Source organism: Panicum virgatum, chromosome 2K (genome assembly GCF_016808335.1).
Source record: "Panicum virgatum strain AP13 chromosome 2K, P.virgatum_v5, whole genome shotgun sequence".
Classification (NCBI taxonomy): domain Eukaryota; kingdom Viridiplantae; phylum Streptophyta; class Magnoliopsida; order Poales; family Poaceae; genus Panicum; species Panicum virgatum.
Window position 1 is genome coordinate 18,576,067 of NC_053137.1, and position 27,056 is coordinate 18,603,122.

Here is a 27,056-nt window from a genome sequence, read left to right on the forward strand (position 1 = left end):
GCGTACCGCCGCCCGAGCCGTAGGTCGACGCTCAAAGGCATCATGTTGCAAAGGCATTTCTAAGAAGTAATATTAATAACAGGTCAACTATATATCTCATTAAGAAACAAAACTAATTTCAGTACTCTAATCAAATAAATGTAAAAAATGAACAAATTATTAGAATTAAAATAAAAACATAAATTGTAAAACATAATGAAAACAAAGATTTTTTAAACTTCTCGATGCTTTCCAATATGAGCCCGAATAAATACATCATTAGAGTGTCAAAATAATCGACGTAAAAGTCGCATTAAGAAATAAACATTTGTTTCTAATGTTAGTTCAAATACTAAACTAAATTAATTAACGAATAAAACTAATGTCGTCATTATACATGTAAAAGTACTGAATAAAACTAATTTACAAAACAAAAAAATTATCTACCTAAATGGAAACAAACTAACCATGACATTTGAAAATAATTGAAAAAAATCATTAGAAATTAGGCATATTCAAACTATCTAATAAATCTTCTATATGTTCAATTTATCAGTTCTATACATCTCAAAACAATGTATAAATCAAAAAAATTAAGCTCATACTCACTCTTTCTAAAAATTCTAAATTTCTCTAAATATGGAGCATTAAGCAAAGAATAAAGACCATCAGACAAGAGAAGATGAAGTTGCAAACCTTTGACACACTTGGATGAGTGAAATCCCCACAAAAATTGAAAAAATGGGCAGCACCTCCTCTCTCACGCCATGGAAGCACCCCGAGCTCGGTGAAGAAATGGTTGGCTCGGGCTCGGGGAGGAAGAAGGCGCGCCGTTTTATAGTGGGCAAGTTAGTACCAGCTGGTGTCTACAGCCGGTACTAAATCTCTCATTTAGTACCGGCTGGAGCCACCAGCCGATACTAAATTTCCTCGGAGCCATTTAGTACCGGCTCGTGACTCCAGCCGGTACCAAATGGCTCCCAGCCGTTGCGCACCGGTATCGGTGCCGGCTCTTTAGTACTGGCTGGAGCCACGAGCCGGTACTAATAGGCTCCGATTTTTTGACCGGTACAAAATGGAGCCGTTAGTACTGGTCGAAACTTCGACCGGTACTAACGTGCAGGGACGAATGCCCCGTTTTCTAGCAGTGTCCAACTGCGGTTTCTAAGCCCTGTGTAGCAGCTCTTATTGGGATCTCCAATAAATAGTACGCCCTCCGATCCAAAATACAATTCGCTTTAGAATTCCTACGGTTGTGATCATCAACAGATGAAACAACAGGTAGATTTAACAAGATAAGTTTCAACTTGTTATATGTATCATGCAAATTACTTTCCTGTGTAATTATTTTCTCTAAAATGTTATAGTTTCCATAAAATACGCTGATATTCTAAATCATTTATATCTAGCATCAGAGGTATTAGTATTAATAAAATTCCAAAGACAGAGCTATAGAAGGACAATGAAGTAGACAGAAGAACAAAGAGGCATACTCTTCTATCCTGGAGAAAGAGCTTATTATAGTTGTATTCTATTACAAGGTAAGTAGCAGGCAGAAATACCCTTATTAGTTTTCCATCCTATGGCTCGCGTACGTTATTCACAGATCGAAGCCGATCAGGTTTTATTGAGTTGAACACACGAGGCTTGGAAGTTTCAACGTCATTGTAACTTTTTTTGCCTCCTTTTTGCGAGAGATTCACCTTGTCAACCAGTAGTAATTTTTTCAACTGCCATCTGCAATCTGATTTGAAAGACATCCATGAACTTACTTATATTAAAAAGATTTCATTGTATAGACAATGTTGTCCGTCGTAGTGAACATGTAACACAAGCTTGCCTGGACACTGCACCTGTCGTCGTCTGTTTGGGATTGGTAATGGGAGGCATCGAGAAAAGCTATTACCAATGGATTGGGCTGTCCAGTCGAATTGCAGTGTGATTATGCAGTTGGGTTTACCCTCCACCGCTCCGTCATAAAACTGCCTTGCCCTCCCCCATGGCTTGCCGTGGGGATTCATACGAATCCTTGTTTGCACCGTAGTGCTCAAACACTCCAACTATGGGCCAGAACGCAATGTGTCTTAACAAGGAGAGGTTCTGTGACCAAAAGGGCAAGCATAAACATATCGCTCTTATTGTGATTGTAAATTTGCATGATCTGCCATGGTGGATGGAATGAGGGACCTTCTTTTCTATTACTCCAAAGTTGCTTTAGTTTGTTCCCATAGAACTAATCATATTGCTGGTTAGATTATGAGCTAGAATTGGATGGTGGCATTTTTCCACTAGCTTTACATCACCACATGATACGTACATTGTGACTCAGTAAAATAAGTGAACATTGATGTCCACATCTCGCTCAATTAATTGTGTAAACCATATAGTACAGCATTTATCCGTCACTGTCTGATATACGCCTTTAAATTACACAACATCTACAGATTGATATCATTTGACATCTACAGATTGATATCATTTGACCTTATTATATATTGGGTTTGTCTATCCGATATATATGTTGTTCCTCAGAATTTTCTACCAGCAAGCGTATACCAATATGTGAAGCCATCAACTAGGTGTGATTGTGACCTTTCTAGGAATGAGTGGCATCTCTGGAAGCACCACAATGGGGAGTTGTTCTCATTCAGGTTGCTATTTGTTGAAGGGTGGGTAGTGCACTACATGCCCGTCTATTTATCTCTCTCGTCGTGTGTGCTCCACCACATGGACTTGATCGGCCTTGGCTGCTTCTAGCTACTTGGCCCTAAAGAGTTCTTCCCACCAGGGGAAGATCTCTAAACAGTCATGCCAGCCAAGGAGTCCCTGCGCCTGAGGCCAGTCTACGGGGAGGCGCCTATGTCACAAGGAGCCAAGGAGGAGCCTCGAGCATGGCCTCGGGGGTATCACTGGTGAGATTGGTAGCATGGAGGTTGAGCCCTGCACTGACAAACACTTCCCAGCCATCGCTGCTAGCGATGTCCGTAGGGGTGACCCAATGGCGCCACTCGACTTGTCACCAGCAGAGCCACGCGATCATCACAGCAGGTAGTGGTAGTAGCTAGTTTAGGGGCCATCATTGCAGCAGGGTTAACCTAGAGTCAGGCATATGGTTTACCACTCGCCATGCAATTGGGTCGGTTTTGGGTCAACCAGTGTGGCCAAACCACTAAATCCAGTATCCAAAAGAAGCATAGAATTATCAAAAACCGTTGGGTTACCCCAAAAAAACATTGGCCAGTGCATTCTTGCTGCAATTCGAGCTCCGCCATTTCTGAAATGCATCAAAACAAAGCACTGCTTCTTATGAAACAATGGTATGTGTTGTAGTTCAAACAATGTTTTTCTAGATGTAGCTACAGGCATGGAAGGCATCGGGGCTTCTTATGTGAACTTTCTCATATATATTCACTGTTCACAAATTTTTTGGTGACTGCTTTTATACACACACACACACACACACACACACACACACACACACACACACACACACACACACTTCTTAGTTCTCACTCAAAATACAAGTTTTCGCACTTGCCATTTGCAAGATGCACATTTGATTGAGTAATTAACATGTATATATACCTGCTATTAGTTTCGTGAATAACATGGATCGAGTGTACATCTAAGGTGCCATCAAGATCATGTTTACATCTTATAACAGAACTGGATGCACTTGATTTCAGAAGTGGTTACTTTTTGGTAGACCAAGAACCTCCAAGATCGTAGGATGATAGATCTTGACCTTGATGAATTCAGAGCACATATGTTTTGCTATCAACAAGCAATAAGTCGTGTAACATTGAATGAACATAGCATTTTTTTTATTCCTATAATAAATTTAGAAAAATATGTTTCATGAGTCTTACTCTTTTTTTCATTTGGCATCGACTCAAAATAGGCCTAAGTCAGCACATGGACTACTACTCATCTTCTATACCTATCGTATCATAGAACATATTTGATACCAAGGATTTCATAATTTGAGCCAGCTCTAGATTGTTTTTTGTTTGTTTACTTAGATTCACTAACATAACCTTCCTTGACGAGCTTTCCTCGTCCTGCCAGCATGGGGAACCTCATGTTATCAATCGCTTGCTCGTTATAACAAGAACAAGCATGCAAATACAGGCCAACCACCTCCAGTTTCGAGGTTATATTAGGTAGGCAAGAGAAAGGATTGCCGAACATCCAAACACACCTTTGATTGTACCTTAATTTTTTATTTATTAGATATTCATATTGTATTCACCTAATATTTTGACAAACCTATATGTCCACTCTATGCACAAAATATCTCATCTTTTGTTAAAGAAAGGTAGGCTTTTCTTTATTGGGGTGGTGAAAAGAGTCTGGTATGCTAAAAGCAACTTTTATTCTAAAAGGATTAAATTATTTTTTAGGGAAGTTTGTCCGAACTTGGGTATTTTGTTATGTTATTAAGCCTAGTGAAAATAGACAAACACCAATTTAACGTTGTCGCCAATGCTTACCCTAAAAAGTTTATAAACATTGGAGCAACCTCTCTTGCGTTATAGGCAACTTGATGCCATCCTAAGGTATTTTCTGCGAGGCATCATAGAATCCTCTGGTTTTATAAATTTCATTCAGCATGTTTCGTTCTTGTTACTAATAAGCACCAGTTTAGCGGCATTTTTTACAAGCACTGGTACTAGCAGTAACAATAATGGGACTGGAATAATATTGAAGGCTTAGACAGGCATTTTTTACAAGCACTCGTACCACACACTTAAGTTCACTGCAGGCTTAGACAGGCCAGCACAGCTTGCAACGACCAGCCAAATTCGCTTTCAGGCCATATTTCCAACTTCTTCCAAAGTCATTTCTATATAAGGTGCTCAATTGAAAGCGATCGTGTGCTCTAGCCTAAGAGGCGGAGGAGGTGAATTAGGCACTATTAAAATCTTAACCTATGGCTCCAACTAGTTTGCACAAAACTTAAATTAAAACAAGCTATCTAGATGTGCAACTACGGTTCACCTTAGTGTAAAACCCTCATCCCAAAAGAGTTTTGCAACCTATAGTCAATCCTAACAAGATACTACACTAAGAAAGTAAAGGCACACAAGTTGCAATATGAAATGCGGAAGCTTAAATAGAGAGATGAGAGGAAGCAAACTCTCGACACGAGGATTTATCCCGTGGTTCGGATTGCCACAAAGGCGCCCCTACGTCCACGTTGTTGAAGCACTCACTAAGAGTATCGCTTCCCGGCAATCAAGTCTCTCCCGTGAACACAATCACGGTCACCTTGATCCCGATCTTCACTAAGGGAGATTGCCCACGAAGGAGGGGTCTCCGTCCCCCGCACAATGTCGTCGACGCCGCTCCACACCAAGCCGGAGGGTCGTTGACTTGCTGGCGAGCCACCAAAGCTCCAAGGATGGCCGGCGCATCAAGATACAATGTTGGTTCACTCTAGAACCACAGCACAAGGATCTAAACCTTGCTTGATCACTCTCTCAAGAGCTAACCTAGCACTAACACTCACAAAGCTTGTGCTAAAGACTAATGATTTGATCTTTATGCTCTTGGATGGCTTGGAGGTGTTCTTGGATGTGTATGAGATGTCTTGAGACTCCAGCAATCTTCAAATGGCCGGGGTGAGGCATATATATAGGCCACCAACTCAAGAGAACCGTTACTAGCCGTTGGCCAGTTTTCTGCGTAGGCATCGGAACTTCCAGTGTAGGGACGTCGGAACTTCCGGTCACTCACAGCAACTGAAATAGCCGTTGGCTTCCTGACACAGTTGCAGTGCCTCCAGGGACCACCGGTTGAACCGATGCATAGGGCGTCGGTCAAACCGGTCACACACAGCGCCAGGACTAGCTGTTGGACCTCCCACTTCTGCTGACGTCATTGCACCGACGCCATGCTCCGATGCACCATCGGTTGAACCGGTGCTGAAGGCTTGGCTCCTGTGTGCTTGACATCGTCTCTGAAACATAATACATCCAATGCACCGATGCCTAGCTTTACGCCGTCGGTTCAACCGGTGACCTGGCAGTCTTGACTTGGTCTTCGCTTGATCTCCATTTGGTGCTCAGACTTGCACCGATGCCAGGGCGTCGGAACTTCCGACAACCATCGGATGCACCGATGCTACAGGCATCGGTTCTTCCGGTGCTGCTGTTTTCTTCAGAACTCATCCAATTTAGCGTTTCTTTGAGTTCTTTCTTCGTGTATTGCTTTGTATGACCTTTTTACTTCATCCCTGGGATCTAGAAATGTTCACTTAACAAAAGCATTAGTTCCATTGATTGCGTTGTCATTCGATCACCAAAATAACTCGAAATGGCATAAATGGTGCCATGTTCGTTACACCAACAACAACATCCCGTCCTGCCTTGTCTATACCCTACCTTACCCTTTTCTGTGATCAAGGAATAATCCAGCCACGCGGGACCCTGAAGAGTTTGGCTTAGGAATGAGAAACACCAGGAGGAGGTCCTCCGGGGCCAGACCGGCTCCGTGGGCAGCCCGGGAAGGTACAACGCATGGGTTGCCTATTATCAAGGGAGCATGGGGACCTGAACAAAGAAACGGGACAAATTGATCAGTCACGCACCTGTCTTCCTTGTGGAGGTGAAGCTGCAGTCCGCAGCTCGTTCCCCATCAAGGAAACAACTATGCTCCGATCAGTGCTGGGTTGCAAGCAACGCGCATATTTATGGCTGTTAATTGCTACGCTTGTGGCCTGGGCGATTTGTGCAGGCCGTAGGCTGTCGAGTATTGTTTCGGCATTTTCACTTTTCACTAGGGTTGCATTTCCTCGCACAATCAAGCTAACAAGGAATGAGAAGTAGGGCAGACATTCCAACATCAATCTGTCTTTTACCAAGTATATACTACCCCAAGAAAGGAAGTTTAAACAAGTTCAACTCCATTGTAAGGAACATGGCCCCAATTAGGCCATTGTTTGTGATTTTGGTGATTGAGTGACAACATAATCAATAGGACTAATAAGTTTGTGAGATCACATTTGTAGGAGTCTTTAGGTCCCATGGATATGATTCAACACGTCTAATTCATCGTCAAGACGCAATGTCCAATCTATCGTCAAGACGTCATGTCCAATCCACCATCAAGATGACAAGTTCAATAAGTCGTAGAGGTGCCAAAGTATAGTAGAAATCCAGAGATAAAATATATTTCAAGGATCCAAATGATTGCCGCGACGGTTTGGACGAAAAGGATGCAGAGTCAGCTGCACCGGTTAAACCGACGCCCCACCATCGGTGCATCCGATGGTTGCTGGATAAACCGACGCTTAGGCATCGGTGTAAGTTTGGGCGCCAGATGGAATCAAGTGAAGACATCCCTAAGGCACCGGTTTAACCGACGGGTCAGGAACAGGCATCGGTGCAATCGACGTATTATTGTCCAGAGAAGATGTCAAGTGCGCAGAAGCCAAGCCTTCAGCACAGGAAGAACCGATGCCCCATCGGAGCAAGCGTCGGTGCAATGACGTCAGCAAAAAAAAGATCAGGTGTAACGGCTACGTGAAGATCAAGTGTCACCGGTTTAACCGATGCCCTAGCATCGGTTGTGTCAGAGAAGCCAACAGTTATTTCAGAGCTCAGTGTGACCAGAAGAACTGATGCCCTAGCACCGGAAGTTCTGATGCCTACGTAGAAAATTGTCCAACGGCTAGTTCAAGATTTAGGCCTATATATATATATATATATATATATATATATATATATATATATATATATATATATATATATATATATATGTGTGTGTGTGTGTTCCCCCGGCCATTTGAAGCTTGCTGGAGTTCCAAGACACCACACATACATCCAAGAACACCTCCAAGCCATCCAAGAGCTTAGTGATCAAATCTTTAGTCCTTAGCACAAACTTTGTGAGTGTTAGTGCTAGGTTAGCTCCTAAGTGAGTGAGACTCTCCTAAGTGAATGAGAGAGCAAGGTGTTGCAGCCTTGTGCATTCACTACCAGAAACAGGGACATTCCTGTCGGCCAAAAACCGTCAGGAAAAGCGAAAAAGCCGTCAGGGAAAGTCATAGGAGTCCGGTGACAGGAAAGGTCGACCTTTCCCGTCGGATGGCCGTCAGGAAACCTTTCCTGACGGGAACTCCTGACGATTTGTACAGTGCTGTGGTTCGATGGTCTGATGACGTGCCAAACTGTCAGGAATAACCAATCTGGCCGTCAGGAATAAATGAATGGACAGAAGAAAAAAAAATTCACATATAGCTCATTTCTTATTCCATGATTAGGCTACATCCGAATCAGTAATTACAATATTCAGAGAGTCCAAACGTTTGAGCATAGATTACACAATTCACATAACCATCCATACTGTCAAGGTAGAAATTGTACAGAGCATTCAAAATCCAGACTTCATAAATTCCAGAACTCAATGTAGTGTTAAGCCTGAGAAAGTTTCAAGAACAAAATTGTGCTACAAAAATTAAAGAATAAAATATCATTGCTATTCCATCGTCCTCAAAGTGCTTGTTATTTTGATAAACATATAAATGCAAGTAAAAGACTAAAGGCCATATTATATCTAACTATCTTGCTTACCACTTGTATCAAATCTTTCAATTCAAATATGAACCGTTCGTACCTGTTCCAATGTACAAGAAAAAGATAGTAAGATAATGGAAGAAGTGATACAAGTCATGTTCTCATGACCAACAATTTATGATCCAAATGACCAATACTTGAAATTTAGATGAAATTTCAGAGTTCCTGATATATGTGATTATTATATACATTGGAAATAACTTCAAAGTTCACACATATAACAGAAGTTTCTCCACAGACTAGTAAAGGATCATCAAATACTATTTATGTGGGATATCTGTAGTTCAAGATACTCACAATGTTCAGTGCGTGCTTGCAGCTTTAACTTAATAATATTGGACTACTCCATCATCTGACTACACAACAAAGCAAAACAAGCTAATAAGATCAGTAATCAAACAAGAAATTCTGATGCAACATATTTGTTCTTATCGGATTAACATAATGTGAGTAAATAATTGTTATTATTGGATAAATATAAGTCACAAAGCAAGCAAGCAACCAGGACAAATATAAGCAAGCAAGCAAGTACATTCTGTTCTCCACAAAATAGATTAAAGTTATACACTCACTCATGAGTAGTGAAATATGTAAATAACTAAATATATAGGTCATTGCATAAGCTTATGATCAGCAATAGAAAGTTCCCTTTACCGAGAGATCAACAACTAAATAGAGAGTATGCCGCAAACTACTAGGAAGTCATGAGAAATTGATAAGATTCTTCCAGGTCTAGTCTCACCTTATAAGCAAAACTGGGGGTGCTGAACTGCTGATGAATCAAGTCCCTGTGAATCTGAATCTTATCCCTAAATAGCAGAGCTCAAGATTAATTTTCAACCAGCTGTGCGTACAATGACACAGCAGAGACCAAGTGATTAATAGAGCTCCAGAATCGCTAACCTAACAATATGGGAAAAACTGGCACATCGGTATCTCCGGCTCGAGGACGAGGACGACGACCCGAGTCACGCGACCATGAGGAGATGGCGATGGGACGACCCATGGCGACGGCGCGCGTCTCGGGGACGACGGCAAGGCCACATAGCTCAAGGACGACGATGGCGACGACCGCCGACGACGCTGCCTCCTGCGACTCCACACCGGGATCTCACCGTGGCGTTGAGCTCCGAGGAGGGGGCCGCCACACGCCAGATCTTTGGATGGGGGCGGTGGTGGCCGGGCTGGGTCAGATCTGCTGCAGATCTGCCGCCGGAGGGAGGAAGGAGCAGGGGACGTTGTCGGCTGCATCGTCGGTGGTGGGAGTGGCGGCGTCGACGACTGGTGACGGGGAGACGGGCTGGATGTGGGACTGCAACCTGCTCGGCCGGGAGGAGAAGGCCGGCGGACGCTCCTGCGTTGGGAGGAGATGCGAATGCCTCGTCGCTGCTCGCTGTGGAGAAGCAGGGGTGCGCGCCCTCCTCGGACACCGGCGGCGGCACCTTCCTCCTACCACCACAAGAGAGATGCGGGGATTGGGGAGGCCTGTGGCGGCGGCACAGCTTCGGGAGAGCGACTGTTGCGTGGAGATGTGGTGGCGGCGGCTGAGTGCGGTGGAAGAATAGGGTTCGGGCGTGCGTTTCGGCTTTCCTGTCGACTTGAGATGGGGCGAATGCGGGGGCGGGCCACCATCGGTATGTTCCTGTCGATTGGCCCAAAGGCCGTCAGGTACCATCCGTTTTCCGGTAGTGATTGGTTCTAGAGTGAACCACACTTGTATCTCGGTGCGCCGGCCCCTTGGAGCATTGGTGGCTCGCCGGTACGTCAACGACCCTCCGGCTTGGTGTGGAGCGGCGTCGACAACATTGTGCGGGGGACGGAGACCCCTCCTTCGTGGGCAAGCTCCCATAGTGGAAAGCGGGATCAAGGTGACCGTGATTGTGTTCACGGAAGAGATTTGATTGCCGGGAAGCGATACTCTTCGTGAGTGCTTCAACAACGTGGATGTAGGGGTGCCTTTGTGGCAATCCGAACCACGGGATAAATCCTCGTGTCGAGAGTTTGTTTCCTCTCATCCCTCCTACTTAAGCTTCCACATTTTATATTGCAATCTTTGTGCCTTTACTTTCCTAGAGTAGTATCTTGATAGGATTGGCTATAGGTTGCTAAACTCTTTTGGGATGAGAGTTTCACACTAGAAGAACTATAGTTGCACATCTAGATAGCATGTTTTAGATTAAGTTTTTGTGCAAACTAGTTGGAGTCATATGTTAAGGTTTTAAAGTGCCTAATTCACCCCCTCCCCCTCTTAGTTTAGAGCACCCGATCACTTTCATCCATGATTAGAAACATAGAAATCCAGGATGTGTTTCATCAGTCTTCACCGTATATAAAGGACCGTGATATGTGCTATGATATACTGTTCATTCTGTTGTATATACGTGTGACTTGATCCTGGCACGTATATGATTGCTCAGTTTATGTTCTTTTATAAACCGGGTGTTACAGAGTGGTATCAGAGCCGTATCGACTGTAGGACGAAGCCTAGATAGAACTGGTCGAGTTTTAGGACTTCTTCTCTCTAATCCTTGCCTGCTGAAGCTATTTTACTATTATACCCCTTGACTTCTATGACTTTTTACCCTCCTTGCCTTGAGTTCTCTCTGGAAAATAGTTTTCGTAGATTTGGCCTGAATCAGTCATCTGACCACCATGAGTATTAGCTAGGTGACCTTTTTATAATAATACGATAGCACGTTCTGCGACGCGTTGTGTTAGTCGAGTCTTTTGCTAAACTCGGCTAAGTCGTGAAAATTGTCTGCTTGTTATTATGCTACATGTTTGATTTGGATTTTTGACTGATTGCATAGCTTAGCAGTTTAAATTTGTTCAAAGAAAATCACTCTGACGTTAAAATTAACTAATTAATAAAATGAGTTAGATCGTTGGGGGTAAAACAGTCAACTCTATCCTGTCTACTTTATCATGGCTGAGTCTTTTTCCGCAAAGAGTTACCATATCCATCTGAATTTATTCCTGCAATATTCTTACTCGTGAAATCTTTTGTTCAAATCAGATGGTGAACACCAGGAGCACCGGTTCCGGTTCTGGCCAGCAGCAGGGTCAGAACAACCAGGGTACCGGGATCCCGATGCCTCCGCCTTTGACTCCGGAGCAGTACTTCCAGCTCCAGATGCAGATGATGGCTACCCTGAACAACACTGTTCAGGCTCTTCAGCACGCTCACACTCAGCCTCCGCCTCCTCCACCGCCGCAGCCTCGCGACAGGCGTGCTGAGTTCCTGAGGGGTCACCCGCCGACGTTCTCTCACACGTCCGACCCTCTTCAGGCCGACGACTGGCTCCGTGCAGTGGAGCGTCAGCTGGACATCGCCCAGTGCGATGATCGTGAGCGCGTCTTGTACGCAGCAGGACAGCTGCGAGGGGCAGCTTTGGACTGGTGGGAGTCCCACCCGGTCCATGACCGCGAGGCTCTCACTTGGCTCCAGTTCCGAGAGCGCTTTCGCAGCCACAACGTCCCCGCGGGCGTTATGAAGATGAAGCAGAAGGAGTTCCTTGCGCTGAAGCAGGTAATCTTAATTATAATCATTCAGCGTTTTCTTTTGAGCTAATGCCCCTTGTTCTATCCTTATGGATCTTGAGTAATCTTCCGATATCTATCTGTCTTTGTGAATTCAGGGGACTATGTCGGTCACAGAGTATCGTGATCGTTTTCTTCAGCTGGCTCGCTACGCCCCTGCCGAGGTTGCGGATGACCGCAAGAAGCAGGAGCACTTCATGGAGGGTCTTGAGGACTACCTCCAGTACACGCTGCTCAACCTCCGCTTCGACGACTTCAACCATCTGGTTGACAGCGCGCTCAACACTGAGCGTAAGCACTTGGAGATGGAGGACAAGAAGAGGAAGATTGTCCCCGTTGCTTCCGGCAGCAACACTCGTCCTCGACTCCAGCAGCCCCAGCAGTACCAGCCTCAGTACCGGCCTCCTCAGCAGTACCAGCAGAGGCCACCACAGCAGTACCCACCTCGACAGCAGCAGCAGGCGGGGCAGGGCCAGAGGTTACCGGCACCTCCGGCTCGTGCTGCTCCACCGGCACCGCAGGCTCCACGTCCGGCAGCTCCTACCGGACAGCAGGCTCAGGGACCTCCTCGCACCTGCTTTCACTGCGGCCAGCCGGGGCACTACGCCAACGCTTGCCCCCGGAAGGCGCAGGCGGGACAGCAGGGGCGCCCAGCTCAGCCCAGGGCGCCAGCACAGGGCAGGGTGAACCACGTGACGGCCGAGTCAGCGGCCGAGGCTCCCAACGTGGTTATTGGTACGTTCATGGTTAATTCATATCCAGCTACAGTGCTTTTTGATACTGGTGCTACGCATTCCTTCATTACTCAGTCTTTTGTCGAGCATCATGGTATTCATACTAGCACATTAAAGAGGTGCCTATTAGTATCTTCACCGGGAGGACAGTTGAGGTCTCACACTTATTGCCCGAGAGTCAGTGTTTCTTTGAGGGGAGTAGAGTTCTGTACTGATCTGATGGTGCTAGACACCAAGGGCATTGATGTCATTCTGGGAATGGAGACTCTGGCCAAATGGGGAGTTCGGATAGATTATGCTCAGAGGACAGTCTTGTTATCAGCTTCCAGTGGCCAAGAGGTTGTTATCAGTGCAGTAGAGCCTTCTGGATTTCTTCATCAGATGGAGGCTAGACCCACGGACGGTATTCGCGTGGTGTCTGAATTCCCGGATGTCTTTCCGGATGATCTGCCAGGTATGCCGCCTGAACGCGCCATTGAGTTTTGTATTGATCTCTTGCCTGGCACAGCTCCTATTGCAAAGCGGCCCTACCGTATGGCACCTATAGAGCATGAAGAAGTAAAGAAGACTATTGATGAGTTGCTAGCCAAGGGCTATATCCGTCGCAGCTTCTCTCCTTGGGCTTTTCCGTTGTTGCTGGTAGATAAGAAGGATGGCTCGAAGAGGATGTGTGTGGATTATCGTGAGCTGAATGCAGTTACTATCAAGAACAAGCATCCACTGCCCCGTATTGAGGATCTCTTCGATCTGCTTCGAGGTGCTCGTATATTCTCGAAGATTGATCTTCGTTCGGGATATTTTCAGCTGAGGATCCGTCCTGGGGATATTCCGAAGACGGCATTCACCTGCAAGTACGGGCTATATGAGTATACAGTCATGTCCTTCGGCTTGACTAATGCCCCGGCTTACTTCATGCATCTGATGAACATGGTTTTCATGGATTATCTGGATGTTTTCGTGGTGATCTTTATTGATGATATTCTGATCTTCTCCAAGACAGAGGAAGAGTATGAAGAGCATCTGAGGCTCGTGTTGCAGAGATTGAGAGAGCATCAGCTGTATGCCAAGTTCAGCAAGTGCGAGTTCTGGATTGACGAGGTTCCATTCCTCGGTCATGTTATCTCTCAGGGAGGCATTGCTGTTGATCCGAGCAAGGTGAAGGATGTGCTCGAGTGGGAGACACCGCAGACAGTGAAGGAAGTCAGGTCTTTCTTGGGCTTAGCAGGATATTATCGGAGGTTCATTGAGAATTTCTCCAAGATCGCGAAGCCTTTGACTTCTTTGCTAGAGAAGAATGTGGCTTTTGTATGGACTGATGAGCGTCAGATGGCCTTTGATGAGCTGAAGAAAAGGTTGACTACGGCGCCAGTCCTGACTCTGCCAGACCAGACGAAGAGGTTCACGGTATATTGTGATGCTTCGAAGGATGGTCTTGGGTGTGTTCTGATGCAGGAGGGCAGAGTGATTGCTTATGCTTCACGGCAGTTACGTCGGCATGAGCTGAACTATCCTACTCATGATCTTGAGTTAGCCGCAGTTGTGCATGCTCTGAAGATTTGGAGGCATTACTTGTATGGGCAGCGTTGTGATATCTACACTGATCACAAGAGCCTCAAGTACATTTTCACGCAGAATGAGCTGAACATGCGGCAGAGAAGATGGCTAGAGTTAGTCAAGGACTATGACCTGGAGATTCACTATCATCCGGGCAAGGCCAATGTTGTAGCAGATGCTTTGAGCAGAAGGAGTTATGTCAACACGGCCGTTGCTTTCCAGATGCCTCCAGAGTTATGCGAGGAGTTCGAGCAGTTGAGTCTGGGTTTCTTGCATCATACTTCCAGTGCAGCATTTGAGGCAGTACCGACTCTAGAGGCAGAGATCAGGCAGCATCAGAAAGATGATGAGAAGCTGCAGGAGATTCGTGAGTTGCTCAAGAAGGGCAAGGCTCCTCATTTCAGAGAGGATGATCAGGGTACCTTGTGGTACAAGAACCGGATCTGCGTGCCTGATGTGCGTGATCTCCGGAAGTTGATTCTGAGTGAGGCCCATGATACAGCTTACTCTATTCATCCGGGCAGCACGAAGATGTATTATGATCTGAAGGAACGTTTCTGGTGGTATGGTATGAAGCGTTCGGTGGCAGAGTACGTGGCTATTTGTGACACCTGCCAGCGTGTCAAGGCTGAGCATCAGAGGCCAGCAGGTCTGTTACAGCCTTTGAAGATTCCAGAGTGGAAATGGGAGGAAATCACTATGGATTTCATAGTTGGATTGCCTCGTACTCAGAAAGGGTACAACTCCATTTGGGTAGTAGTGGATCGACTGACGAAAGTTGCTCATTTCATTCCAGTGAACACTACTTACTCCGGTGCTAGACTTGCAGAGTTGTACATCTCTCGGATTGTCTGCTTGCATGGTGTGCCCAAGAAGATTATATCTGACAGAGGGTCTCAGTTCACTTCTCGGTTCTGGGAGCAGCTCCATGACTCATTAGATACGAAGCTGCGTTTCAGTACGGCTTATCACCCTCAGACAGATGGGCAGACAGAGAGAACCAACCAAGTGTTGGAGGATATGCTGAGAGCTTGTGCTATTCAGTATGGTACCAGTTGGGATAAGTGCCTGTCATTTGCTGAGTTCTCATATAACAACAGCTACCAGGCCAGTCTGAAGAAGTCCCCCTTCGAGGCATTGTATGGCAGAAAATGTAGGACTCCTCTCTATTGGGATCAGATTGGTGAAAAGCAGCTCTTCGGCCCTGAGATCATAGATGATGCGGAGCAGATGGTTCAGGCTGTGCGAGAGAATCTGAGGATTGCACAGAGCAGACAGAAGAGCTATGCTGATGGCAAACGGAGAGACCTGACTTTCAGTGTTGGTGATTATGTGTATCTGAAGGTATCTCCGATGAGAGGAATCCGCAGATTCAATGTCAAAGGGAAGTTAGCACCTCGTTATGTGGGGCCATTCAAGGTGCTAGAGCGGAAAGGCGAAGTTGCTTATCGCCTGGAGTTACCTCTCAGTCTCTCAGGAGTTCATGATGTCTTCCATATATCTCAGCTGAAGAGGTGTTTGCGAGTACCCGAGGAGCAGGCACCCCTGGATGGAGTCGATGTCCAGGAGGATCTGACTTATACTGAGCATCCGGTGAAGATTCTGGAGACATCCGAGAGGGTTACTCGGAACAAGTGCATCAAGATGTGCAGAGTTCAGTGGAGTCATCACAGTGAAGCTGAGGCTACATGGGAGCGAGAAGATGAGTTGAAGAAGACCTATCCAGATCTCCTTGCTAGCTAGCCCAGCTAAATCTCGGGACGAGATTTCTTTAAGGGGGTAGGGTATGTAACACCCTAATTTAAATTTCAGTATTTATTAATAAATTAATTGGCTTTAGTTAAATTTTCTAAGGTTTATTGTGTTTAGTTGGCATTTAATCTAATTTTTGTTCCTTAATTAATTAAAATTTATCATAGGTTTAAATTTTTGTTGCATTCATGCTGGTGCATAATTTTATTTGAGTGTGGTTTGAATTCAAATTCAAATTTGAATTCAAACTTTGTTTGAATTAGATTTAGAAAGGAGAAGAGTAGGAAAAAGAAAACCCAAACCCTCAACCCAGCCCGGCCCACTTTTTCCTTTCCCTCCCCGGGCCCGCTCGCGAGCAGCCCAACCCACTCCCACGCCAAAACCCGCATCGGCCCATCCCTCACCCCGCGTCGCGCCCCGACCTGCCCCGCACGCTGCTCGGCCCAGCTCACACGCCGCAGCCCAGCTCTCCCCGCGCCCGGCCTGCCTCGCCCGCGCGACGCTCGCCCCGCATCCAGCCCAGTGCCCGCTCCTTCCCTTTTCTCCCTGAGTCTGACACCCCGGCCCCACACGTCAGCTCCTCCCCCTCCCCGCGCCTTCGCTCGCCCGTCACGCCGAGATCTCCGGCGAGCTCCCCGTCTCGGGCCCACACGCCGAGACCCTAGCTTTCCCCTTTTAACCACCCCGCGGCCGCTCCTAAACCCACCGCCGCCACCTCAACCCTAGCCGCCACGGCTGCATTGTGCTCGGAGCACAGAGCCGCCACTGCTCCATCGCGAACCCGCCGCCTCGAAGCCCCTCGCCGACCCCTGCGCACTGCCGGAGCTTCGTGAGGTGGTGAAGTTCGACACCGGGCACATCTACCCCCCTCCACCCCGCGCTGTACTGGGAATTTCCTTGCCGGAAAGGCACCAAGCCGCCGCGCCACCACGAATTTGACGCTTTACCGCCGATCTCCGACGCCCGCGCGTCCCTGCAGCATATCGTGTTGGTGAGGCAACTTCCTGAGCCTGTTTCCCCTCCGCTCCTCCCTCTGCGCTGCATTAATTTTGCTCGCCGTCATGTGCTGTTGCGCCGCCGTGCCACCCCGCCGTAGGAGACCCCGCTCCGGCCACCCCCACACCGCGCAGAAGGCTCTAGCGGGTCACGCATGAGGCGCTGACCCTCCCAGGCCAAAGCCCCGCTCGTTTTGACCCCCGGAGGATCGAGATTGCCCGACTCCGGCGGGTTTCCCCTGCGCGCCGCCGCGGGATTCCTCGCCGGCGGTAGCGCGCCGCCGCCGCCCACGCCCCAAATGCCATTGACCGTCCGATCCGATAGACGCGGCCCAGATTAGATCCAGCACTCATAAAATCCTGGCCATCCGATCTAGATCTGACAGCCCCTGAGCGAAGATAACGGTTCAGCCTGTACTTCTTGCAAAAGAACCCCTACGTTTTCCTAGAATAAACCCGCGGTCCTGCTCAGTGTTAAAGTTTTCCCAAACAAGCCCAGAATTTTACACGCAGCCCCCTAGCCTTTCTGGAAATAGAACCCGCCGTCCATAGCTGTTGTTTTTACACGTTAGACCCTAGGTTTATCCTTTAATTATGTTTTAGCCCTCGGTTTTAGCAGAAAAGCCCCTGAAACTTCAGTTTTCTTACAAATAAGCCCCTGAACCTTGTTTTAGGCCTAGTTTATGCGTTTTAGCTCCGTTTTTAGCGTTCTTTATATCCACGCGATCGTTGTAACGCGTAGAATAGTTTTAGGGTAGTTCAGTGTGCTGTTTTTTATGTATTGATGTACTGTTTCTTAGTTTTTGTTAATGTTTGTTTGTATGCTTATTTTTGTGCTTTGTTTTGGCCATGTGTTCGTGAGTAGACGCTGAGCTACCTGAGGAGCCCCAGTACCAGTACCCGGAGCAGCCGTCTTCGGAGCAGTTTGAGCAGCAGCCAGAGCAGTACGAGGAAGGTAAGTATAACATGAACAACCTATCATCTTTAAATACAATTTCATACTGCATTTTAATACTGTATGCCTATAAGGATTTCCTAGCCACTTTATATCTTTTATATATACCTTTGGGTTGCATTTTGGTTAGTTGTGCTAGGTTGCTGCGCTATAACACACTCTGGTCCTTTTTAATTAAATTGATTAATGGTTTACTTGAATTTAATTCTGAGAGTGGCACTCTGTGTGGCTTGAGTGGCTCACTTCTCGTTAAAAGATGTTTTTTTTAGAAACATGGTTTAGGGGGCCAGCACGGTGCTTAGTGCTTGGTTGGCCACTCTCCATAAGGACCGGTTCATAGAGTGACAACCTGGGACAACAGCGCTACCACAAGGCTAGAATGGGATAGACTTGGCGTAATAATTAGATCTTTTTGGTTTGGAGTAACTTACCTGCGGGGCAAGAGTAGTAAGCTTCAATGGTCCCTGCTCCTCCGGCTGGTCTGTGCTTGGATTGCGCTCCTGTGCTTGTACCCCCGTGAGGTGGGCCCCATCGTCGCCGACCTAACTCTCGCGGTTACGCCTTACCAACGAGATTCTTTTTAAAGGCCTCGTAGTGAGTCGCTAGCCATCTCACCTAAGGAAGTGTGATGAACAACTGGCGTAGCTCACGACTTGTGGGTAAAGATGTGCAACCTCTGCAGAGTGTAAAACTGGTATACTAGTCGTGCTCACGGTTATGAGCGGCCCAGATCCTCCTTTTGATTAGTGAAGTTATCTCCTTCCGACGAGGGAGGTGCTTCTCGGGGTTTACCTTGGTGGCTTGGTTTTGGTTCTCAGTAGTATCATGTTTAATCTTGATTAATTACTATGTAACTGGGTTAATGGTAATTCATCAACTTGTAGTAAATAGCTTTAATAAAATCTTGCCAACACTTAAAAGCTAATGCAGTTGAGTCAGCCAACCTTAGAGCCTCATAGTTTGTGTTATACTTGTTGAGTACAAGTTGTGTACTCACTCTTGCCTCTTCTCTACTTTTTCCTCTTGGCTACGCTACTGCTGCTCAGTTCCTGCCGACACGAGGGAGTTCGTCCAGCGCTACCAGGACTACGAGGACTTCTAGGTGTTCGTCTCCCAGTCGACGTCCCTGTGGCGCCCTGCTTCAGCTTCGGAGAGCTTTTTCGTATTTTGTACTTCGCTTCCGCTGTATCAGACATTTTTGTCATTATTGTAATAAATAACATTCGTATTCGCTTTATTATGTCTTTTTACGTGATATGTGCTATGATATACTGTTCATTCTGTTGTATATACGTGTGACTTGATCCTGGCACGTATATGATTGCTCGGTTTATGTTCTTTTATAAACCGGGTGTTACAAGTCTTCACCGTATTTTCACTTTTCAATGAACAAATGCATCCAGCACTGTTGCGTGTATGCGCTGGATTTGCCGTTGAGCTCTGCTGCTAAGAGCTGTGCTGAGGATGCCCTCTCGAGACATTTCTTTTCTCTGAAATCTTCATTATTTTCATGTGGAAATTTTAGTAGGCCTTCTACAATATTATATTTAATAATCTCAGGACTAGTATTAATTATTTTCTTTAAGATGCTATACTTTTCATAGAAAATAGTAGTCATGGTGTCAGCTGGTGGACTATGTATGTTGATATTCGAAATCATTTGCATCTTGCATCTGAGAGATTAGTTTTATAAAATTTCAAATATAGAGCTATATGAGGAGAAAGAACCATTTCATTTGCATCATGGCACACTCTTCCATCCGTGAGAGAGCTTATTATAGTTATACCTTAAATGCAAAATCCCCTAGCTTTCCGTCTTGACGCCTCACGTTAATTATCCACAGTGAGGGACCGAAGCCGGCGATCAGAGAGGGGTGAATGGGAGCCGATTAAAATTTCTTCCGAAATTCAAACTGTCGGCCTATATCCCGAAAAATCACTCAAGCCCTCAAGCGTTCTGGCCAAAATTTGGAATAGCTATGGAAAAGCTAAACCAACACAAAAAGCCTTGAACGAGCGAGCGAAACCACGAAGCAAATCGGAAGCGAATTGGAAAAACTGCAGAACTGATCTGCCAGGACCGGTCTGAACGCTGCACTGTACCGGTCTGACCGGTCTCGGCTGTTCAAAAACTAGCAGACCGGTCTGACCGGTCTTGCCTACCGGTCTGACCGGTGGCACCCAGAAAACCCCCCGAAAACTTGGATTCTAACGATGAATCTCAACCAAACAACCACGAAAATTGATAAAACTTGGGGGATAGCTTCGTACCTACCCCAAGAACGTATCCCAAAGGGATCTCACCCTAAAGATATCCATAGCACGAGAATTTCGGGATGAGATCAAAAGGGGTGGGGTTTTCTCTAGAACTCAAGAAATCGAATTCAAACGAGCTAGTGATTCCAGAGGGTTTAGGACAGGGCTAGAAGCACGGGAATCACAGCAAAGAACTCGTAACCTTCTCGCAATCAAGTGCGCCAAAAACGAAGCCAAAAATCCATCGCACAAGGCACAAAACGAGGAGATGGGATTGATTCAAAAAGCCCAGAGGGCACGAGGAGGTTACGGCCTCCGTTCCCAATCAAATCCACACAAGGTCTCACAAATCCATCAACCAAATCTACTCTAAAGAGAAGAACAGAGGGAGAGGAATACAGGGCGGCGGCCTGGGAGATAGAACAATTCACACACGAAATAAAAAAGCCACAATTGACCTAACACAAGTGAAGGGGTATTTATACCCGCGGGACCGGTCAGACCGGTACGCTGGACCGGTCGGACCGGTTGGTTAGACCGGTCAGACCGGTGCCCGGGACCGGTCAGACCGGTTGGCCTGCAGCACCCACTGTACACGATCTCATCCGACGGCCGAGGTTCTTTCTTCAAAACGAAGTCTTCTCCGCGATGCCGCCATCTTGATGAAGATCAGGTCCGCGGTTTTGGAGGGTCCGCAAAACCCGGGTAGGTGGCCGGTTTTGAGAAAACCGCCAAAACCTCACGCGCGGGAAGATTCCTGCCTCCACGCCATGGCCCTAGACGCCATTCCCGCCTCGGCCTTCTGACGGCCCTAGACGCCGCCCGACGCCCGTCACCTCCTCGCCTGCAGCGAGGCCCTAGACGCCGTCAACGCCCGTCGCCTCCGTAAGTCCCGAGACCGACGCCCGTGCCTCCACGACTTGGCGTCTTCAACCGCCGTCCGCCTCCTTGGTTTTGTGGCGCAAACCAAGAAACCCGCCTTCCATCGCCGCTTGCGCCCTCGATCCAGGAGTGGACGCCACAGCTGCCGCCCGGTCCGAGCTCCGGTCCCGGCTGCCCTTCACCACCATCCACCGCACGGTCCATCGGCCACAGCACCTCCACGGCAGCTCCCCGTCGACACTCGACACCAGTGTACCTGCAATCCAAAGACCAAGCGCACGATCACACCGCACGGTTGAGAATTCACTCATCACAGGCAGGATAGATTACTCAACATTCCTCAATCTCCCCCTTGATGAGTGCATTGTCAACACACCACCAACGAACCAAGAGAAGTGAAACTAGAGAAGAACAAAGAAGCACGAAAGAGAAGAACTCAAGCAAGTGACGAAAAGCTCAGAAAGGCAAGAACAGTCACTTACTCAAGCAAAATCGATCCCCTAAGACAAGGGCAAAGGCTCGACGCAATCGATCAAAAGCCAAAACATGACTCCTCAAAGATAGAGGTAACGCTCGACACAGTCATGCAAGAAGCAGAGGGAAAACGAGGAAACCAGGAGCCAAAACCAAAGCAGAAACTCCCCAAGCAAAGTTTTTCCCTCTCTCTCACAAGTGCAACTCTCCCAAACTGATGCACTCTCAAAGCCCTGTGCACAACAAGTTTTTCAAAAATCAAACAAGTCTCCCCCTTTGTTCGATCACTTCTCCCAAAATTCTCCCCCTTGTTGGCACATGCACACATCAAGGCTAAAAAGACCTAAAGCTCCCCCTGAAGCTGAGACTCCCCCTGAACAGATGCTATGCAATGAATGCAATGCAGGAGGTGTAAGTGAAAGCATTCAGGGATACAAAGATATGAGCAATATCAAGTCACAAGCGCGTGTGCATCCATAAACAAGACCTGCATCTAGCTCAACATGGTATATCAAATCAGTCTAGAGCTAGGCAAGTTCAGTTTACGAAAAATAAAAGCATCACCCAAGATCTAGCACTAACAAGTAGGGAATGAAAAGCAGTGCTAATCATACTCATACAGGTGAGCCAAACCAGTCAAAACAAGTTGCCAACATTCATTTTTCAATCAAATTTATATCAAGCAATTTTTAATGCCAGGGGTTGAAAGCTTGTCATGCTTCACTTAGCAATGAGGCCAAGCCTATGCCAAAGAAATCAGAAGCTTAAGTCACTCGTTTCAGTCATGCACAGCCTTGCCCGGGTTCTCACAAGTGCAAAGTGAGCCGTCCCGAAAGCTCGATCAGTGCGACAAGCAATCCCACCTGGATCTTTTCAATCTATTTCAAGAACAGTTCAAGCAATTTTATCACATTTAGATCATTTCAAATATAAATTGCTGAACGAAAAGCTACACTAGCATGAATAAGATAGCAAAAGCATATCAACACGCCCTAACATGCTAGTAGCCAAGACAGAGTGATCATGTTTTCAGATTTTCAAATCAAAATAGCTTAACTCAGATGATGTCATATACACAATGGAGCAAGCTATACATGATCAAGTTTATCAACTCACACTAACAGGCACTAGAAGATCATAGCAATGTATACAAGAATGCTAGTGCAAGTGAGACAATGCAAAATGCAAACATGTACAATGCATATGCACAATGCAACTTCCAAACCTAGAAAACCAAGAGAAGCAAAACAAAGACCTACTAAGCTAACCAAAACAAAAGTCAGCGATCAAAAGGGGTAACAAACCCCAAGCTCACCTCGCAAGCGAGCAAAGGTGTCCTGCTCTAGTGGTTTGGTGAGGATATCTGCGGTTTGCCTCTCTGAAGGGATATGGATCAGGTCTATGTGTCCACTCTCATGGTTGTCTCGCAGGAAATGGAATCGAATGTCTATGTGCTTGGTTCTGGAGTGTAGGACAGGGTTCTTTACAATGCTAATGGTTGACATGTTGTCTACAAAGATGGGAACCCTACCGAAACTCAAGCCATAATCCTGCAAGGTTTGTTTCATCCAAAGTATCTGGGAGCAGCAGCTAGCAGCGGCAACATACTCAGCTTCTGTGGAAGAAAGCGCTACGCTAGCCTGCTTGCGAGAGGACCAAGACACCAAAGTTGTACCGAGAAATTGACAAGTGCCGAATGTCGACTTCCGATCCAACCGACACCCACCGAAACCGGCATCAGAAAAGCCCACCAAAACCAGAGAAGAATCCGCAGAGTACCAAAGACCAAATTCAGGGGTGAATTTCATATACCTGAAGATGTATTTCACCACCTGCCTGTGGGAGGTGCGCGGCGAAGCCTGATACCGCGCGCAGAGGCAGACACCGAACTGGATGTCCGATCGCGTCGCCGTCAGGTACAGGAGAGAACCGATCATGCTCCTGTACTCCTTCTGATCCACCGCCTCGCCGTCCAAGTCCTCATCAAGCGCCGTAGATGTGCTGATCGGAGTCGGCTGAGGAGACAAGTCACTCATGTCGAACTTCCACAGCAAGTCTCTAGTGTACTTGGCTTGATGGACAAAAGTGCCCTGAGGAGTTTGCTTGATCTACAGCCCGAGGAAGAACTGCAACTCACCCATCATGCTCATCTCGAACTCCCTGGACATCTGCTCAGAAAACTTGGAGACAAGAGCGTGAAAGGAGCCACCAAAGATAATATCATCCACGTATATCTGAACTAAAAGAAAATCAGTGCCAGATCGCATGAGGAACAAAGTTTTATCAACACATCCCATTTTAAAGCCCTGAGCCAGCAAAAAGGTTTTCAATCTATCATACCAAGCTCTAGGTGCCTGTTTCAAACCGTAAAGAGCTTTCTGAAGTTTGTAAACACGGTTTGGAAACTTGGGATTTTCGAAACCAGGGGGTTGTTTCACATAAACCTCTTCTTCGATAAAACCATTCAAGAAGACAGATTTAACATCCATTTGGAAAACCTTAAAACCCTTGGAAGCAGCAAATGCAAGAAAGATTCGAATAGCTTCCAAACGAGCAACAGGGGCAAAAGTTTCCTCAAAATCAATACCCTCTTTTTATCAAAACCCCTGGGCAACAAGACGAGTCTTGTTTCGAACAACCAAACCATCCGCACCCTGCTTGTTTTTGAAAACCCACTTCGTTCCGATGGGATTACAAGCAGGTGGAGGCTCGACCAAAACCCAAACTTGGTTTCTCTCAAAATTTTCAAGTTCCTCATGCATGGCGTTGACCCAATTAGAATCAGAAAGAGCGTGTCCAATATCTTAGGGCTCAAAAGAGGCAACAAACGCTGAATGAGAAAAGCCAGCGATACTTGTTACCTTGGACCTGGTGACTCGCTCATTGAGATCACCTAGCATCTGTTGAGGTGGATGGCGACGCTGAATGTGTCGCGGTGCTTCCTGTGTCGAAATCGCCTCCTCCTCAACCAAAGCTGGTGCCTCCTCAGGTGCAGCTGGTGAAGCCTGAGTCATCTCCTCGATCAGCCCTCAGGAAGTAGACGTAGTCGGATCGGGGCCGTCGTCATCGTCCGAGCTCGTGGCAGAGACGGCTGGGTCCACAGCACGCGTGGTAGCCTCAGCCTCGCCCTCCGCAGCTTCTTCCTCCTCATCTTCAAAGATGGAGGTGTCGAGCTCATCATCTCCTGCAACTTCAAAGACAAAAGAATTGCACGGTGCAGTCTCGTCGAAAGTGACTTCACAAGTCTCTCTGACGATGTTAGTATCAAGAATCAGCACACGGTACGCTCTAGAGTGAGAAGCATAACCGAGAAAAATGCCGTCAGACGAGCGAGACTCAAACTTATCAAGATTTCCATCTTTCAGCACAAAGCACCAGCAACCGAAAACTCTGAGATGGTCAACATGGGGCTGGCGTCCAAACCGCAACTCATAAGAAGTCCTGTGCATGAAAGCACGCAAGAAAATGCGGTTGGACATGTAACAAGCGGTGTTAACCGCCTCAGCCCAGTATTTACGTGGAGTCCTATGCTCATCGAGCATCGTCCTCGCCATCTCAACCAGCGTCCGATTGTTCCGCTCTACAACTCCATTCTGCTGTGGAGTGTAGGGAGAAGAATTCTGGTGTTCAAGCCCTTGATCACTGCAAAAGGAGTCAAAACAAGCGTTTTTGAATTCTGTGTCATTGTCACTGCGGATCGCTCTCATGGCCTGGGGTAACTCATTTTTCAACCTCAAGATCAAGTCTCGAACAAACTCGAAAGCCTCATCCTTGGTTCTCATGAAAAGACCCAAGAATAGCGAGAAAAGTCGTCCACAATCACAAGAACGTACAACTTCCCACCAACAGACATCACCCGAGAAGGACCTACTGTGTCCATGTGTAGCAATTCTCCAGGGTGAGCGGTCATCACCTGATTAACAGGCGGATGAGAAGCGGCAATCATCTTCCCGTGGCGACACGGATGGCAAACAAGGTCCTTTTCAAACTTCAATTTGGGCAATCCTCGGATCAGGCCAAGTGAGCTCAGTCTCGACAACAAATCGAAGCTCAAATGTCCAAGTCTCCTATGCCACTTCCACAAATCAGAAGAAGGACCAGCCAATAAGCAATGAGAAGGGCCAAAAGGAGTTCCAGAGAAGTCAACCAAGAAAACCCGATCGCGAGGTGTAATCCGGCAAACCAAATCTCCCCTGGAAGCCAAAACACGCGAACAGCCCTTCTTGAAGCGAACCTCAAACCCCTCATCAAGAAGTTGCGAAACAGAGAGCAAATTGAACCCAAGGTTCGAAACCAAAGCAACCTCTCTCAGGGTAAAGCAATCAGAAACTCGAACAGCGCCAAGTCCACGTACCTTTCCTCTTCCGTTATCCCCGAACACAATGTACTCCTTTGAGCGCATCGGGGTGAGGCTGGAGAACCATTTGTCATTCCCGGTCATGTGGCGCGAACAACCGGAGTCCATGATCCACCTGTTCTCCAAGCCTCCGACCTACACATCAGTAGTGAGACAAAGGGTGAGCAAATGTCTCAACACTGGGGTTAGCAAAGTGAGAAGCAAACCCGTGTCGAGCCATTTGCTCTACAAAAGGGTTAGCAAAACCAGACAAAGCGTATCCCCCATCCCGTCTACCGCGTGACTGACGAACACCACCATGAGGAAAGAGTGGAGCCTGAAAACCTCCTCCAAAGCCTCGGTCCCATGGTCCATAGCCGTACTGAAAACGACCGGCAAAGCGACCACCCGCTGGAGCACGGTAACCACCACCGTCTCCCTGACCTCCACCTACACGGCGCGCCCTAGCATCTAGCCTATCACCACGCCGAGGAGGACCATGCACCCAAGCAGAGTACATGTCCGCGTTCCGTCTCTCCTGCTCTCTCCTCACAGCCTGCTTCCTCCTGAAGCAAAACTCCTCTAGGTGACCTTCCCTGTCACAGAACTCGCAGTGGTACCTCACCTCACGCTTGGGAGGTGGAGGCCTAGCCTGCGGACGGGGAGGAGCAGCCCTCTTCTTCTGGGCAACCTGGGCTGTGGCAGCAGGGAGCGTGTCGAGGGGATTCCTCAGCGCATTGGGCTTTGGAACCCAAACCTGCTTCTGCGGAGGTGCTTTCGGTGGTTCTTTAAGCACACCATCCGCGGGGTCAACAAACGAAGGCTGCATGCTCGTGCTAGCAGTGTTTCCAGCAGCCTTCTCGTGCTCTGTGTACTCAAGGGCACCAGCAGATCTGTCCGCATTGACTTTGTTCACAATCGACTGAAAACGACTGAACATCAAGTCAATGCTCTCACCCGGCTCATGTGTGAAGTTCTCGTATTCACGCCGGTGAGTCTCGAACAGTCTGGCCTTCACCT

At 47.1% G+C, this 27,056-nt stretch overlaps 1 long non-coding RNA gene and 1 pseudogene across 1 annotated transcript; one reads left to right on the plus strand and one right to left on the minus strand.

Annotated features, from left to right (window-relative positions):
• Positions 1 to 8,278: 8,278 nt before the first annotated feature.
• Positions 8,279 to 9,391, minus strand: LOC120695960. The gene is made up of 3 exons (XR_005683960.1): positions 9,301 to 9,391; positions 8,856 to 8,914; positions 8,279 to 8,598 (listed from the first exon to the last, which is right to left on the minus strand). It is a non-coding gene; the product is annotated as an uncharacterized LOC120695960 (long non-coding RNA).
• A 779-nt stretch (positions 9,392 to 10,170) lies between these two features.
• The window catches only part of LOC120695176, a 46,269-nt pseudogene continuing 29,383 nt past the window's right edge, over positions 10,171 to 27,056 (plus strand).